The 18492-nt window shown below is 42.8% G+C and overlaps 1 protein-coding gene across 15 annotated transcripts in view; it reads left to right on the forward strand.

Moving 5' to 3' along the window:
* Nucleotides 1-18492, forward strand: part of LOC126272220 (uncharacterized) — a 622019-nt gene that overhangs the window by 48768 nt on the left and 554759 nt on the right. The window lies entirely within an intron of this gene.

Raw genomic sequence — 18492 nt, forward strand, 5'->3', positions numbered from 1 at the left:
GAAAAGGAAATAAAGTTTCACCCAGCTGGGACTGCACGGTACGCCAAACCGTGTATCCGCCAAAGAGTGGCAGACTCCCTACAGTAATTAATTACTGTTAATTTTAAATTCCTTTAGATCCACAATATTTCTTAGACCTAGTTCTCTCTTACTCTTTGGATATTCCAAACGATAGGCATTTGCATGAGGTTTACTTACTATTCTAAATGGTCCATGATATACATGCATAAACTTTTTACTTTCTGCAGAAATTTTCTTTGATTTTTCTTTTGTTTTGACCAGCACTAGCTCACCAATTTTAAAACTAGTGGGGGAAGCCCTTGCATCATGCCTCTTTTTCCTATCTAAAGCTCTTTTGCGTATATTTGCCCTGGCCTGTGCTTTCTTCTCATCCAATGCACTTTCCTCATTCTCACTGAAAACCAAATTTTCCTGCAAGTATCCTTTATTCTTTATTACTCTAATAGGCAGTTCCCAAGTTTCATTACTACCGCCTATATGACTTCCTATAAAAGATTCTCTTATCACTTTAGAGTCAGGTAAAGTTAAAATTAAGTTGTTCTGATCAAAATTGATCTTTCCCTGGTACTTTGATAAGAAATCAGTACCAATCAACATATCAACACTTAAGCCTAGCACAATCAAACAAGGATGATCTATTACTACGTCATTTATACCAATGGGTATCAAAGCTTCGTGTTGAACTGGTCTAGAGACTTTTCCAGTAGCACCTATAATCTTTAAGCCACTTACTTTCATAACTGTTAACTTCTCTTTATTGGGTATGGTGTCAAAAAATGTTTGTGATAAAGCACTTGCTTCACTGCCACTGTCAAGCAGACAACGCACAGTGACTCCTGATATGTTTACTTTGATAACAGGGTGAGTTATTTTACATTGAACAGGTTGCTCACACACCTCGTCTAATAAATCTCGTTCTATGTTCTTCCAGCTAAAGTAATTCTGATCAGTTGCAATTACATTTACATTTACATCCTGGGGCTCATCATGCTCTATAATCTTAGCTGCTTTCTCTAATCTGTCCACTAACTTTAAATCGAAGCATCTGACGACTTTTTCTACTTTTGTTTGCTGCACATCAGCCAAACTATCCTCTACCTCTGAGCAACTGCGTCCCTGCGCAATATTGCTGTTCATAAGAATGTCGTCACCTTCAACCATTTGTGGCACGTTTACACAGCTACTAGATTCTTTCACCTCGTTACTATTTCTACCCCCTTCATTCATCATTTCCTCCTCTCTAAAGTTTTGCAGTACTGATTCTACTTCTGCTACTTCTACTTCAGCTTTTAGATTGCCATTTTCATCGAAGATGTAAGCTTTTACTTCATCATTATTCCCATCAGACTCAAACCCATTATCTATTTCTTCCCCATTATCTACCTTGAGTTCCTGTTCTTCCTTGACCCATTTTTCTAGTGTATCCAAAATACTATCCACTATTTTGTGAGAGTGGCTCAACACATCACTGGTATTATCTGTATTTATTTCGTCATCCATGTTGTCTGTCTGTGTATGTTGGCTGATTGTCTGTGTTTCCGTTACTGGCTGTGTTACTGTTACCGCCTGGTGAGCGCCAGTTTCCTCATAGACGGGATTTAGTTTCCCACACGCGGCCTGTTGTGTTCATCTGTGACACCACTAGATATAGTAGCATCATGACTCCCTTCTTGTCTTAATGGCATAGGATTTACTTCTCCACTTTCGTCATAGTAGTTGTTACGAAAGCGTGGTGAGTATCTACCCCCTCTTCCTCTGCCACGGCTTTGGTTTCGATAGTTTGTTTTGGTGTGCCTAACTTCCATATTTCTAACGTTCACGTTTCCATTATTTTGTACGTGATTGTTAGAAGATTTGTTATTCTGCTGCACCTGCTCCTCAGCAGCAGCTACTCTTTCCACTCTTTCCAGATATTCAATAAATTTGTCTATATTATCTCTAGGGGCGGAAATGATCCTCTTCTGCCAGTACCACGGCAGCTTACCTTCTAAACCCATAATGATCATATCTGGCTTCATCTTTTCTGTCAAATGTGACAGTCTTGAAACCCACTTCCTAGCGAAATCCTTTACTGATTCACGCCCTGGGAAAAACTTCTTACCACTCCAGAATTCCCTTAACACATCATTTTGTTTGTTATGTGACCAGTATTCGTTGAGAAATGCAGACTTAAATTCAGATAAAGTTTTACATTTGATCATTACATCCGCTGACCATCGCAAAGCATCACCTGACAAATGACTTCTTATAAATGAAATTTTTTCTCTTTCTGACCAAGTGTTGGGGAGAACATCCTCAAAGTCATTCCAAAATTCAAGAGGGTGAATGTACTTATCAGGATCAAAGCGCAAAAACTGTCGACACCCTATAAAAGCGGCGTCAACTGAAGTCACATGCTGTACAGTAGAATGACTAGAATTAACAGAGGTTACTCTATTTTCTAGGTTAGCAATGTTAGTATTTAATTCCTCTACTTGTGACTCTACTGCTTCTATCCTGGCAGAACATCTTTGTTCCACTGCACCACGAATTTCGGTACAGGTTTCTTTTACTTTCTCAATGTTTTTCTGACAAGTATCTACTTTAATTTGTACCTCTTTAACTTTGTCAGAGCAAAGTTTGGACTCGTTGCTCAATCTTTCGGACAACCTCACTTCCAAAAGTTCATCTGCCTCTTGATAATTTTTTTGAATTTGATCTATTTCACATTTGAAAGTACTATGCATTTTAGTTAACTGTTGCCCTACTTTTACTTGAATGTCATGATGAATAGCATCTATCTTATAATTCAAACTATTCCATTTTGATTGCAGTTCTTCTTTTAGTTCTTTATTACTATCCTCAATTTTATTTTCCAACCCTTTATTACTAACCTCAATTTTATTCTCCAACTCTTTATTACTATTTTCAATTTTATTTTCCAACCCTTTATTACTAACCTCAATTTTATTCTCCAACTCTTTATTACTATTTTCAATTTTAGCCTCAATTTTATTTTGGTTTGATTCGAGTTTGGCAAACAGTATTTGCATCCAATCCGGAGCTTCTACTTTGATACTTTGTATCTCTTGACTTGACTGAGCTGGAGATATGAGCTCAGTTTCACTACCTGACAAAGTTAGCAACTCTACTGGCTCCCTTTTGACTTCTATTTCACTTATTGATTGCATCCCTGCACTCTCATTTAAATTAAAGTCATAATTTACTGGTGACAAATTACGTTCTAGTTCAATATTTGAGGGATTAATGGAACCATCCTCATTAAACTCAATTCCTGATCGTGAGGATTCTTGGTCAGAGACCGGTTCCCTTCTGAAATGTACACTACTTTCCATATCTTTAAGTTTGTTAGCAGCAGTTAATAAATATTTTAAAAGTCTTTGACTTAACTTAAATGCTTGATTTCGACGAATGATGTCGTCGCGGTGTACCAGCAATCGTGATGCGACGCGTCGCGACGTATTGAAGGCAGCAGCAGCAGCCGTAGCGTCGAGTACCGCCACAGGAATCGCCTACTGCAATAGCTCCAGGGGGGGGGCAGCAAGGCACCGTTGACCGCTCGGCGCAGCCGGCAGCTGTCTCGCAGATCAGCGCAGCTCCGCGATGACGCACCGTCTTCCTTTAGTCTCAGCGCCGTCGGCAGCCGCGATCCAGCATCGTCGCCTTTCTCACCATCGTCACTAACCAACGTACAGCGGTAGACACTTATTGTTTATACACTACACCTGCCTTTACTGGTAACACTGTTCCCACACTAGTTCAATTCAGTGTCCTGTTATTGCCTACCGAGTTCGTTAATTTATACCAATCGCTTTCACACATCGAGCACTTTTATTTGCTTTTAATTCAGTTTTCCCGGCCGATAAGCACCATATGTGGGGCGGCGAAGAAGTTGTCGAATGAGTTGTTTGAATGTTCATTTCACGTAACAGACTATTGCCGATGCAACATATGTGGGACGGCGAAGAAGTCGTTGTTTAATGTTGAATGAAAGTTGAACATTGCCACCTTAAATCACGCGAGCCTGGCAACTAATTTGGTGGCCAGTCAGAAAGCGAAGGGAAACTTACTGACCTTAGTTCCCAGTCTGCACGGCCACATTCCTGTACAGCCCAGCTAAACGAAAAATATCCATAGTTCTTCACGGGATTAGGGCTGCTTCAATAAAATTTAAAGTTCCAAACAAGATTTTATTATCTTAAAGGCTCACACAAATTACTCGAAACTTCTGAAAATGCTAAAGACATTAAATATTGTTAATTCAGCCAATCGTTTAATAGTTCAGAGGCGATTTCTACAGCAAGTTCCTCCCGAATAGTTCATTACTCTAACTAACGGTGCTCTATTAATAGTTCGCAATAATGTAAAAAAAAAAGATTAATGCTCGCCTTAAAAGTGGAGTTAGTCACCACTTGCCACGCGGAATTATACTTCACACGGACGGCACAATAACAGTTTGTTACCGAAGTCTAAACGATCCAGGACGGTGTACAGTCCTCGCGATTTTCAATGTCCGTTTACATTGCTAAGTACGCGCATGTCACAGCCCGCTATGACGTCACCCGAGGCGAGGCGCGATCGGACGTTAAGCTCGCGTGGACTAGGCGTTGGTCTAATGCGGAGTGAGCTTCCTACTGCCTCTGCCGCTCTTTTTATATAGCTCCGGCGCGTACCGCCAAGAGAGCATCTGTTCTTTCCGTTCCTATGCAGATGCCTGTAGCCTACAAATGATCGCTATCTCAGGCACATAATCTTAAATATCACATTTAATAATAGCTTTACAAACTTCTCAATTTTTGTATACATACATCTGAGCAGTACAGAAGCACGTAGAAAATCTCAGCCCGCTAAAATTAAAACTTTACTCTCTAGAATTTTTACAATGGAACTAACGGTAGATTGTTACCTCTGAACCATAGCTTTATCAAGACTTGTATCAGCTGTTAATTATGCTACAAGACTAAAACTTGGTGTAGCTTTGTTAATTGTCCTATCTGATCATTGGTCTTAAAGAATTTGTTTTATCATTAAAATTTAAAGTACTTAATCTATAATGCTTATGTACATTTTACTCACAAAAGTAGTTTTTACTAAATTACTAAAAAAACTAGAAGAGGTAACTGATTGTGGTATTTCCATTATTATTATTAGGGTGAACTGAAGCATCCTACCAATTTTCAATATTGTAGCTCTATTATTTCGCGCCTCTGATTTTTCCGAAAAACGCGGATTCTGGAGTCAATTTTAGTTTTATGGTTTTGGAAACCAGCACCACTCATTAATGACTTCTTACTGCACCTTCTCACCAAATTTTGGCTTCCTAGCGTCATTATTTAGCGCCTCCTATTTTTCTTTCAAAACGTGAATTTTACGTAAACTACTAATTTTATAACATTAAGATTTGTTACCTGAAACATTATTACATAGAACTATACTTTAACAAAGTTTTACACACAAATCTTAATTTTTACTTTTATGTTAAATGTGGTGCAATACTATATGCAGGCGCGTTACGATGACGTGACGCTACTAGCAGTGAACTAGGGTAAGTCCCGTGCACTCGCTCGCCTCTGTATCTTATACATGATACAGCGCTTGCTTTGCTTCAATATGCTGACAAATTTTTAATAATATTTCATTGCACCCCTTGCTTAGTTCTTAAAGAAAGCTCGAAACTTTCTGTATCTAAGGTTGATTTTTCCATTGTCGGTCGATTGTTTGTGATATTGTAATCTTAGAAACAAAATAAAAACCCTTGGTATAGATACACTGGGTGATTCAAAAAGCAAGAACAGGTTTCAGTTGTTTATTACAAGCTAAGAAAGAAACACATTGCGCCGGCCGCTGTGACAGAGCGGTTCTAGGCGCTTCAGTCCGGAACCGCGCTGCTGCTACGGTCGCAGGCTGGAATCCTGCCTCGGGCATGAATGTGTGATGTCCTTAGTTAGGTTTAAGTCGTTATAAGTCTAAGAGACTGCTGACCTCAGATGTTGTCCCATAGTTCCTGTTCTGACTCCCTGAGTGCCCTTCAGACCATGCAACACTTGTACCCAGCGGATACGGTCGTCCAGAGCATCCATGACGCCCTACTCCACGTGCAACAGCAGGGTAAGGAGGTTTCTTTCTGCTGGGTGCCGGGGCACGTGGGTATTAGGGGAAACGAACTGGCGGATGCGGCTGCCAAAGATGCATGTTCCCTCCCTCACGTTGTTGAATGTGCCGTCCCCCTCCATGCTGTTACCTCCCTTTTGCGTTTTCGTGTTATGCGTCAATGGGAAGAGGAGTGGCTGGCAGTCGGTGAAAATAAACTGCGTCTGGTCAAGGCCACCACGCGGCCATGGCGTACGTCCTACCAGTCACGCAGGCACGATGAGGTTCTCCTCACTCGCCTCCGCATCGGGCATAGTCCCTTAACGCATGGTTTTTTACTCCGGCTGGAGGACCCCCCCCCCCCCCCCCCCCCCAATCTACAGTTTACTGTCCGCCATATTTTGCTGGACTGTCTTTTATTCTCTGACCAGAGAGCGGTGGTTTCCTTGCCACCGGATTTGCCCTCTATTTTGCAATACGACGCAACGACTGTGGTTAAGGTCTTACGGTTTTGTGTCCTGTCCAATTTCTTGCCTCGGATTTTAGGGAGAGGATTTTAATGTGCTGCTGGGTGATTGGTTTTAGGTAAGAGGTCCGCCAGTCACGATTACCTCCTTGATCACTTCGATTTCTCTTCTCTTTTCCTTGTGTTTCCTTTCCTTTTTTAGTGCGTTTCGTCTTCTCTTGTTTTGCCTCTGTAGGTGAGGATTTGGAACTTCGTAAGGTCTGTGTCTTTTAGCCGTTCTCCTTGCTCGCTGTCCGTCTTCGTTCCTTCACCGCATGTGTTCCTGTTTCTATGCGTTTGGGTGCTGATTGCCATGCTGTTTAGCGTCCGAAAACCTCAAACCACACACACACACACACACACACACACACACACACACACACACACACATTTCAAACACATTGTGCATGGACATCGTTTCATTCTGCACGACATACTACACACATTGCATCACAGTTTGCAACAGAGAACCAGATATCCGGAAAATGGTAGTAAATTCCCAATTGCAGTTGTGCATCTAGTTGACCGCGGCAGCGGTTGTGATGAGATAAAGAGGTGTAGCGGTATCTCTGTGGAAGGTGGATTGTTAGGCTGGTGAGGTGGGATGGAGAGGCCGGCTGCCGGCTGGCGATGGCGCCGGGCCGGGCCGGGCCTCCGTGGGCGGTGCTGCCTAGCCTATTGATCGCCGCCGCCTCTGCCACTAGCAGCCGCGGCAGACACACTTGCCGCTGGAGCTGGAGCCGCCCGCTCCGCTCTCCACACCACTGCATCTGCTCTGCCTAAATAACTCGTCGTCGCTGCTTGTTCCAGTCGCACAGTTTAATTTTGTACTCTGTCTTCTCAGCACGGTTACGCCTTTCCATTCAACACCTGCAAATGATAGGACGCTGCAAAACAGACAAGCGTTGCCATGACGTGTTTCACTTTCGAGAAGCGCTCATCCACACTGACACAGTCTGTAGTCTTGTGTCGTTGCGCATGTTGCGGCCGGTGCGCCATGTTATCTGAGGACGCCTAGCCCCTTTCCAACATTAAAATACACTACTGGCCATTAAATTTGCTATACCACAAAGGTGATGTGCTACAGACGCGAAATTTAACCGACAGGAAGAAGATCCTGTGATACGCAAATGATTAGCTTTTCAGAGCATTCACACAAGGTTGGCGTCGGTGGCGACACCCACACCTACACTGACACGAGGAAAGATTCCAACCGATTTCTCATACACAAACAGCAGTTGACCGGCGTTGCCTCGTGAAACGTTATTGTGATGCCTCTTGTAAGGAGAAATGCATACCATCACGTTTCTGACTTTGATACAGGTCGGATTGTAGCCTATCGCGATTGCGGTTTATCGTATCGCGACATAGCTGCTCGCGTTGGTCGAGATCCGATAACTGTTAGCAGAATATGGAATCGGTGGATTCAGGAGGGTAATACGGAACGCCGTGCTGGATCCCAACGGCCTCGTATCACTAGCAGTCGAGATGACACGCATCTTATCCGCATGAATCGTGCAGCCACGTCTCGATCCCTGCGTCAACAGATGGGGACGTTTGCCAGACAACAACCATCTGCACGAACAGTTCGACGACGTTTGCAGCAGCATGGACTATCAACTCGGAGACAATGACTGCGGTTGCCATTGACGCTGCATGACAGACAGGGGCGCCTGCGATGTTGTACTCAACGACGAACCTGGGTGCACCAATGGCAAAACGTCATTTTTTGGGATGAATCCAGGTTCTGTTTACAGCATCACGATGGTCGCATCCGTGTTTGGCGACATCGCGGTGAACGCACATTGGAAGCGTATTCGTCCTCGCCATACTGGCGTATCACTCGGCGTGATGGTATGGGGTGCCATTGCTTACACGTCGTACTCACCTCTTGTTCGCATTGACGGCACTTTCAACAGTGGACGTTCATTTCAGATGTGTTACGACCCGTGGCTCTACAGTTCATTCGATCCCTGCGAAACCCTACATTTCAGTAGGATAATGCACGACCGCATGTTGCCGTTCCCGTACGGGCCTTTCTGGATACAGAAAATGTTGGACTGCTGCCCTGGCGAGCACATTCTCCAGATCTCTCAGCAATTGAAAACGTCTGGTCAAAGGTGACCGAGCAACTGGCTCGTCACAATACGCCAGTGAACTGTGGTATCGTGTTGAAGCTGATGGGCAGCTGTACCTGTACACGCCATCCAAGCTCTGTTTGACTCAATGCCCAGGCGTATCAAGGCCGTTATTACGGGCAGAGGTGGTTGTTTTGGGTACTGATTTCTCAGGATCTATGCACCCAAATTGCATGAAAATGTAATCACATGTCAGTTCTTCTATAATATATTTGTCTAATGTATACCCTTTTATCATCTGCATTTCTTCTTGGTGTAGCAAATCTAATGGCCAGTAGCGCACAAACTACAAAGACGGAAGTGGAAAGCGTTACACCATGAAGCACCAGTCCGATATTTAAAAAACTTTCGTGATATGTTCATCTCATAACGGATAATAAGTGATCAAACTTTTATTCCATTTGGAACTAACATTCACCATCATCATCATCAGTATGATGGCAATACAGTCCTGTATTCGTTGTGACATGGAAGCAAACAGCTCCCAAACATAACGTAAGGAATTTCTCGTCGTGCGTGAAGTATATCTCTGTCACGCCAAGACGATTGCTGACTCTAGATAGGTATGAGACCGTAAGTCTTGCCTCCACATTCCAGATGTACACTTATGGGTAACAAGTGAGCACATCGAGCTGGCCAGTCTAGGTTCTGTACATTGCACGAGGCGTTTGTGCCGTGAACTGCTGTGTGGAGTCCTGTGTTATCCCGCTGGGGCATGCCACTTAGTACCGCGGTAATGAAGGGAATGACAACAACCCTTCACCTATCACCAAATCAGTCATGTTGTCATATCCTATACCTCCTCACAGCATGGTTCTTGGAGTTGGAAGTTACGGGACTTCAGAATCACTACTTCCCGCGATCATTCCTCAGGTCATCTAGAAACTTTTCTGTGTCGATCTGAAATGCGACAGACAGAATTGAAAATAAATTATTGCAGGTAAGCTGCAAATAATTTAAGCAGTAATGCTTCTTTCTTTACTACGAACGTGTTTCGGCCATAGCACCATTCTCAAGTAAACCTGTAGATGTTAATTTGATGAGTCTACGCGGTTTAGACATTGAAGTGTTCAAAAGTCATGGTATTCCTCGCAATACAGAGTCGGACATCCTTTTGCGTGGCATAGTGCTGCATCTCGACGTGGCATGGACTCAGCAGGTCGTTGGAAGTCCCTCGCAGAATTATTGAGCCATGTTGTCTCTATGAGCTGCCCCATAATTGCGGATGTGTTACCGGTGCAGGATTGTTTGCACGAACTGCCGTCTCGATTATGTCCCATAAATGTTCGACGAGATTCATGTCGGAGATCTGGGTGGCCAAATCATACACTCAAATTGTCCAGAATGTTCTTCAAACCAATCGTGGACAATTGTGGCCCGATGACTTGGCGCATTGTCATCGATAAAAATTCCATCGTTTTTTGGGAACATGACGTCCATGAATAGCTGCAAACGGACTGCAAGTAGCCGGTTACAACCATTTCCAATCAATGACCGGTTCAGTTGGACCAGAGGACCCACTCTATTCCATGTAAACACAGCCCACACCATTATGGAGGCACCACCAGCTTGCGCAGTACCTAGTTGACAACTTGGGTCCATGGTTTCGTGGGGTCTTCTATCAACTGTAATCGGAACTCGTCTGTAAAGGCCACGGTTTTCCAGTCGTCTACGATCCAGCCGATATGGCCACGAGCCCAAGAGTGATGTTGCAGGCGATGTCGTGCTGTTAGCAAAGGCACTCGCGTCGGTCATCTGCTGATATAGCCAATTAATGCCGAATTTCGCCGCACTGTGGTAAGAGATACGTTTGTCGCACACCCCTCATTGATTTCTGCGGTCGTCACGCAGTGTTACTTGTCTGTGAGCACAGAAACTCTATGCAAACGCCCCTACTCTCGGTCGTTAAGGGAAGGCCGTCGGCACTGTGTTGCCCGTGGTGAGAAGTAATGCCTGAAATTTGATATTTTCGGCACACTCTGGATCTCGGGATATTAAATTCCCTAATGATTTCCAAAATGGAAGGTCCAGTGCCTCTAGCCGCAACTATCATTCCGCGTCGTGCAGCCATAATCATGTCGGAAACCATTTCACATGCATGGCGTGATTATAAATATCAGATCCGGCAACGTCCTGTCCTTTTATACCTTGTGTATACGATATTACCACCATCTGCACATGTCGCTGTCCTGTGACTTCTGTCACCTCAGTGTAAACATTGTACATGAAGGTCAGTTTGCATAAATTCCTACATCTCGTTATAATCGACGCCCATATTGCATCAGTGAGTAAACTGTCGACTGTCTACTTGTTGCTAGGTTGTTATAATGACGTAAGTTTTGTTTGTATACAATATTTTCGTGAAATACTGTCAACCCAGCTGTCAAAAATATTTCACTCAAATATGTATGCAAACTGACCTTTATCTACAACTTTTATAAACGTGAGCAGAATCGCCAAATGTAACGTCTACATGTTTACTTGAGCCAAAACAAGCTTGTAATAAAGAAGTATTACTAATTAAACTATTTGCTGCTTACCTGGAATTATTTATTACAAGATGTCATATAACTATTCTATGCTGTGGGCCCGGCCCAAAAAGAAGAATTGACTCTTCAGTGAACACGACAGAAAGCCTCTCAGTGTTTCTTTTGACTCTGACTACTAAACTTTTGGATAATTAAAGTATGGCCATCCTTTCCCTGCCGCTGCCGACGTCTGCAGTTCGTGATTGGCTGAAATGGAGTAACGTGGTATTTCCATCATACTGGGATTCATAGTTTTCCCCGTGATCCGCAATGCATTTGTTTTGCGCAGTATTTTGCTTCAGTAAGATTTCCTTGTCAAAAACTCTCCTGCCGGAGAAGCATGGCTGCTGTACTAGTATGAGTATGGTTTTTCTGTGACTTTTGAATGGTCACGGAAACTGCTTCAGCTTTCCAGTGTTTGTCCTGCAACTGTGAATTTTCCCTGTAAACCCGATCGTTTGCGATCTGATTTGGTTACCTTCTTCTGCTTCTGAAGATTCGAGTTGATCAGCTGAAAACTACAGTTGCTACACAAAATATTTGACCTTGCTGTTGGTGCAGAAACTACGAAATCTATCGCCATCGCTATTGACGGACGTTAATATGACGAAAACTGGTGTTTGCGCTAGACAGAAAACACTTTTTAGACACAGTATACTTCCATTTTTTTGTTTCCGAAAACTGGAGACGTTCAGTGTGAAGCTTGTGGTCTACCTTAGTAAAGCATATGCTGCCTGAGCTCACTTCGTTAATAAAAACAGCTAAACACACAGTAGTAGTAAATGCATGAGCGGCAGCGCGATGGACCCAATAGGGCCGCCTCCAGCAAGTTGGCTGCACTTTCTCCAGAAACAACCTTACTTGTACGTAAATACATAAAACTGTACTGTCACTTTCTTTAATATTTATTTATTATTCCGTGAACCGGTTTTCGATCCTTTTCAGGCGCATCTTCAGATGGTTTTCTGGAAGTTACATAACTGTTTCTAGCATATTGTTCGGTGATGGCTCTGTGGCAAGAAGGTGGAACACGCTACGGAGGCACCGGGCATTAGGCTAGAAATAGTGAAGTAACTTCGAGAAAACCATCTGAAGATGAATCTGAAAAGGTTCGAAAACCGGTTCATGGATTAATAAATATATGTTCAAAAAGGCACTGGTTGCTGTTTTTTTGTATTTGCATTCAATTCACAGTCACATGTTCTAAAATATCCGTAATGGATAAGCTTAATAACAGCCTTGCTGTTATTTTCTGTGGTGTGGTGTCAGCGGTAAACAACACATGGCATCTCTGGATCCCACCCTGGCTCCCTGTAACATGTTCCCGACGGTTCATGGGTAACATCTGTGCTCGGATTTCAGTTGCTGTCCCCCGTCTGTTAGCGCCAGCTGAACAATGGTACAATTTTCTGGCGGTGTAGTCCTCCTGGAAGTATCCATGTGTACCCTTGCTGCCCCGTCTAGCGGGTAGTTGTAATTAAAGTGCAGCTACTCACGGAGGTCCAGAGTGGCTGTAATTATCGTATGGCAGAGAAATTTCGTAGATACGATAATGCGTACTGCGGAAAAAAATTAGTCCCAATTTTCGCCAGCAGGTGCAAATGTGGCGCTATACAGCATCTCGTCGACGTCTCTAGTGCTCATCTTGAACGAATTGTGTAAGCGGCAGTCAATAATAAAACCAATGTTATGTTTTTCTCACTCGTTTGACCTTTTCTCCCGCACGTCCCGTAACTAATCCATTATATATGGAAACATTTCTATACGTCTTTATAGCATTTGCAACTGACGGCAAAAATTGGAACTAATATTTTTCCAGCGCTAATGGTTCCGCAATAACGCAGTAGAATATCTAGCAAGTTTCGCTCCCATACGATAATTACAGCCTTCTTTAGACGCCTGTGAGAAGCTGCACTTTAATCATGGTGTGTGGCGGAGGGTACTTTTTGTAATAGCGTCACTTCTCCGTTTTGCAGTTCCAGTCGCGAATGGTTCATGGGAAGAGCGATTGCTGGTAAGCCTTCCTGTGGGCTCGAGTATCTAATTTTACCTTGATGGCTTTTTCCGTGAGATATACGTACTTGAAGCTATATATTGATTGACTCCTCTAAGAACGTATTCTTACGGAACTTCAACAGTAGTCTATAATGTGATGCAGAAAGCCTCTCTTACAGCGTCTATCAGTCAGCTGGCTGAGCACATCCGTCACACTTTCGCATTTACTAAATGAATCTGTAACGAATCGTGCTGCTCTTCTTCGGATCTTCTGTATTTCCTGTTTCAGTCCTATTTGGTTTGGATCCCTTACTGACAAGTAGTATTCAAGTATTGGTCGAACGAATGCTTTGTAAGCTGCTTCCTTTGTTGATGGACTACATTTCCTGAAGATTCTTTCAGTGAATCTGTCGGGTATTTGTCTTACCACCAATTTTTTGTGTTCATTCCATTTCAGATCGCTTCCGTACTGATATTCCTAGATACGTTATGGACCAAACAGCTTCCAGTGACTGTTCTGCAATTCTGTAATCGTACAATAAATGCACTTTCAGTCTATGTATTCGCGACACGTTACATTTGTCTTTCTTGAGGCTCAGCTGCCACTCCCTGCAGCAAGCATCGATACTTTCCAGGTCGTCCTGCATTCCGCTACAATTTTCCAGCGTTGAGACTTCTCTGTATATAACAGCGTCATCCGCGAAAAGTTTCATCGAACTTCCTAAGTTGTCCGTCAGATAGTTTATATGTACATTGTGAAAAGCAATGAGTCATTCCCCCCGGGAAATGCCCGAAATTACTTCTACGTCTGAAGACTTCTGTTGTTCAGAATTTACGTCTGAAGATCTCTGTTGTTCAGAATTAATGTGCCACATTGTTGTCCGGAGTCCCATATCTCGTCAACACACTTTCCACATTCATTTCAATACAATGCGATCTGTCGGTAAGTTCGTCCCATGTTCCTCATGTTAATGATACGATATTTAGGCCACCAGAGTTTGAAAGATGGCGCTAACTGCACGTCAATGTCCTCTGCGCGTGCTGTGTTGCGATTTCTACCGGGAAGGTTTCACTGGTGTAAGGCACATCCAATAACCATATACCCAACAACATTCTGCATGGAATGGTTTTCTTCAATACTGAAAATAAGATTGCAAAAGAACGAATTTTTAAGTAAAATCTCCCACAGGCTTGGAAATACTGAAGCATGTTCCTTGGCATTAGGACAGGGTGTTCACAATGTACCACTTTTAAGTGGCGACAGTATAAAATTTACTGCATATAGCGACTATAATGATAATTAGTCGCTCTCACGTAACAAGATCTAGTTTTTGCCCTTCACATTTCCGCACATAGTGATGTGACACAATGGTTAGCACATGTGATGTCATTCGCGAAGATGGTGGTTCAAATCTCCGTCCGGCCACCCAGATGTAGTTTCTTTAAATCGCTTAAGGAAAATGACTGTGTGAGTTGGATCCTTGAAAAGGACACGGCTTATCTTCTGCCCATGCCTTCTTCTGTTTCATCTGTTAAACTATAATCTTCATGTCTCTCCTACGATTCTACAAACAACCGTAACAATTACTGAAATTACATTTCAGTCACAGACTCAGTTGCATCGATTGTAAATACTTTTCATAAACTAATGAATCAGTGATGATTATACTCAAATGTATTAATTCAAGTGTTCAAGACAATTTTGGTACTGCGTCACATTGTAGTATGTTTGCTCATTCGTTTACTTCAGCTGTTAGCGAAACTTCACATTTCTTGATTGGCTGTTGAGCGACTTTCATGTTTAGATAAATGTAAAATCAAATAAGTTAACAATTTTCTCCTCAGTCAGCGCGTCCCCTATGCTGTCCAACCGGTGAAGTCTGTTTCTGGAGTGATGAACGCGGGGAAATGTATTCATACCATTATGTGTATTCTATCACCTCACGATTATGTACACTCCTGTTAATGATTTCCAGAGTTTGTAGGCGGGACTTCGCAGTCAGAGTTTTGTTAAGGAGCCCATCGTCGGAAATGTTTGGCTGTGAAATGAGTTTGAATGTCGAATTACTTTCAATTCTCCCGCTTTACAGTTTGCACACAGCGAGGACAGTGATCTGTGGTCTGTGTGGTGTGGCGACACTGCTGTTCGTGGCTCAAGGTGTTACTGCCATGCATGCTTTCAAACAAAAAGTTCTACAAACCCCGATGCGCGTCCGTGGAACAACAGTCAACCCTCTTAGCTGCGAATATACGAGTTTCTCGCAACCGTTGTTCTAGTCCAGAGGTCGCCAAACTTTTTGTCTCTAACACCATGTGCCAATTTTTTCTGTTTTGCGTAGATCCTTTCATCCAATGAATACAGTGCTGCTCACCGTGATGGATTTAACTGTATAAATGTAAAGTGAAAAGCTTATAAACATATCAACTTCTGTACATGTATTAATTTAAATGACACAATATGCAAATTTAGTAAAATTAATACGTAATGGGTTTAGTCGGAGGGCAGAGCCTGATGCTTTATTAGCAAATTTTCAATTTTGGCTTCAATTTAATTAAGTATAATCATAAATCTCCTCGGTCACTGATTTCCGAAAGCGTGCTGAAACTCCTTTCCACGAGGTATGAAAATGGAGAAGCTATCAAATTACACCATATTCTTTAAATTACTTCTCTTCAAATCACATCAATCATGGAATGGAAACACACAGCAACAGAACGTACCAGCGAGACTTCAAACACTTTGTTACAGGAAATGTTCAAAATGTCCTCCGTTAGCGAGGATACATGCATCCACCCTCTGTCGCATGGAATCCCCGATGTGCTGATGCAGCCCTGGAGAATGGTGTATTGTATCACAGCCGTCCACAATACGAGCACGAAGAGTCTCTACATTTGGTGCCTGGGTTGCGTAGACAAGAGCTTTCAAATGCCCCCATAAATGAAAGTCAAGAGGGTTGAGGTCAGGAGAGCGTGGAGGCCACGGAATTGGTCCGCCTCTACCAATCCATCGGTCATCGAATCTGTTGTTGAGAAGCGTACGAACACTTGGACTGAAATGTGCAGGAGCTCCATCGTGCATGAACCCCATGTTGTGTCGTACTTGAAAAGGCACATGTTCTAGCAGCACAGGTAGAGTATTCAGTATGAAATCATGATAACGTGCTCCATTGAGCGTAGGTGGAAGAACATGGGGCCCAATCAATATATCACCAACAATGCCTGCCCAAACGTTCACAGAAATGAGTCGCATGTCAACACAAGCACCAAAGTCAACATTACCTTCCTTCAATTGGGCCAACTGGCGGTGAATTTAGGAAATACAGTACATACTGACGAAACTAAAATGAGCACTAACATGGAAATTAAGCGTTTCCGGACACATGTCCACATAACATCTTTCCTTTATTTGTGTGTGAGGAATGTTTCCTAAAAGTTTGGCCGTACCTTTTTGTAATACCTTGTATATACTTGAATATTTCTGTTATCTCAACTGCAGGTTTTTCATCGCTCATTTAACTTTAGAACTCTGTATCTTAGAATGAATATTGTGTTGTCTGCTTTGTTTTCGTGACACACTGAAAACTTACACAAGGGTATTTTTTCCGACTTCTGTTCTCGTACAAGAGAGGCGAAATATCTGAAAACAAAAAGGCATTTGCGTTTAACAGAGAAAAAGTCTACACTATTCATAAATAAAAAATGTAACCAGATGAACGTGTGTTATTGAAAATTTATTTTAACAGCGAAAAATAGTTGTCGGTGTTATTTGGTACTTAGCAGGAAAACAAGACACAAAGAATAAAGCATTGTTTGACGTATTTGCAAGTATATGTATATCTCTAACAAATGTTTGTTCTGAAATTTTTGGATGACAGTTCTCGTATTCTTTCGATTCCCTGGAGTGTAAAGAATTTATCAGATGACGTTTGACAAGAACCTCCACTATGAATTCTGCTTTGGACATTAATAAACCCTCTATCGTTGCTTGTTCCTACGTTTTGTACTATATTTCGATTTCTTTGTAAAAAGGGTAGTCCCTCATAACCTTACTTTCGTCGTGCGGATGCCAGACTGCACAGCACTCCGCTCGCACAACATACGCAATTTTGCGCTGACGTTTAAACGAAAATGACCACTCGAAACAGACGAGACTCAGCTCAGGACTAAAACACCAGGGGCGCTGCAGTAGTCACTTGTTTAGTGTAGTCAGTTGAGACAATTGGCGTAACGTAACGGAAGCTGTGCATCAGTGCGGCTGGCCGTCGCTTTAAAAAGGAGCGCCGGTCGATGCTGCCTGCCTTCCTCAGGCCGTTGTTCTCCACAGACACCGCCATCCCAGCGCCGGAGTCCCATGGCGGCGCATCGCCGAAGTTACCCTTCACTTGTCCAAGTAGGATAAGGAAGTTCGTCTTTTGTAGCAGTAATAATTAAGTTAGCAAGGTGTATCGCAAATCACCTATTAACATAACAAACGACATGTAATTGTAATTATATTAGACTAGCGAACTCGGCAGAGCTTCGCAATTGCTAAATATGTGTGGGAACAGGATATACAGCCTAAACTACCCCCACTCCTCTCTCTCTCTCTCTCTCTCTCTCTCTCTCTCTCTCTCTCTCTCTCTCTCTAACCCTCACCCTCCCTCCCTCCCTCCCTGCTGCTCTCTTTGTCCGCCCCTTCTCACCTCCCTCTCTGTATCACGTCCTCCCTTTCTGTGTCCATTCTCTCTTCCCCCGCATCTGTTCTCCTTACCCCTCTCTATGACCAAGACTTTTGTTTATTGTTATTCCAAACGCAGCCTTAATTGGGAACTGAAGTCGCTTGAAATGAATGGGTAAATCGACTGGAATCATTGCCATGCGGGACATGAGAGTCCTCTTCAACTGCTGCCTCTGTGAGAATAGTAGCTTCAATGGTAGTATCTCGCATAGCTGTAATCTGCGAATGGTTAGGATTGTAAAGTTTCAAGTCATATTCTGTATGTGCTGTTACTGCTATGTCACGAAAATTTTGTAAAGGAAAAAGATTATTCTACGATGGTGTATAAAAAAAGCTTACTTATTGGTGAAACATAACTGTATGTGGTATAATAAAATTAGAATCATTGAAGTTGCAAGTGAATATTGTTGATGTAACTGAGAAGTGAAGCTGTACAACGTTTTTTTTTTGTCAGATTCATTCTCCTGCGTTATTCCACATTTCGAGATGTTCTCGTTT

The sequence above is a fragment of the Schistocerca gregaria genome, chromosome 1, assembly GCF_023897955.1.
Source record: "Schistocerca gregaria isolate iqSchGreg1 chromosome 1, iqSchGreg1.2, whole genome shotgun sequence".
In the NCBI taxonomy this organism is placed as follows: domain Eukaryota; kingdom Metazoa; phylum Arthropoda; class Insecta; order Orthoptera; family Acrididae; genus Schistocerca; species Schistocerca gregaria.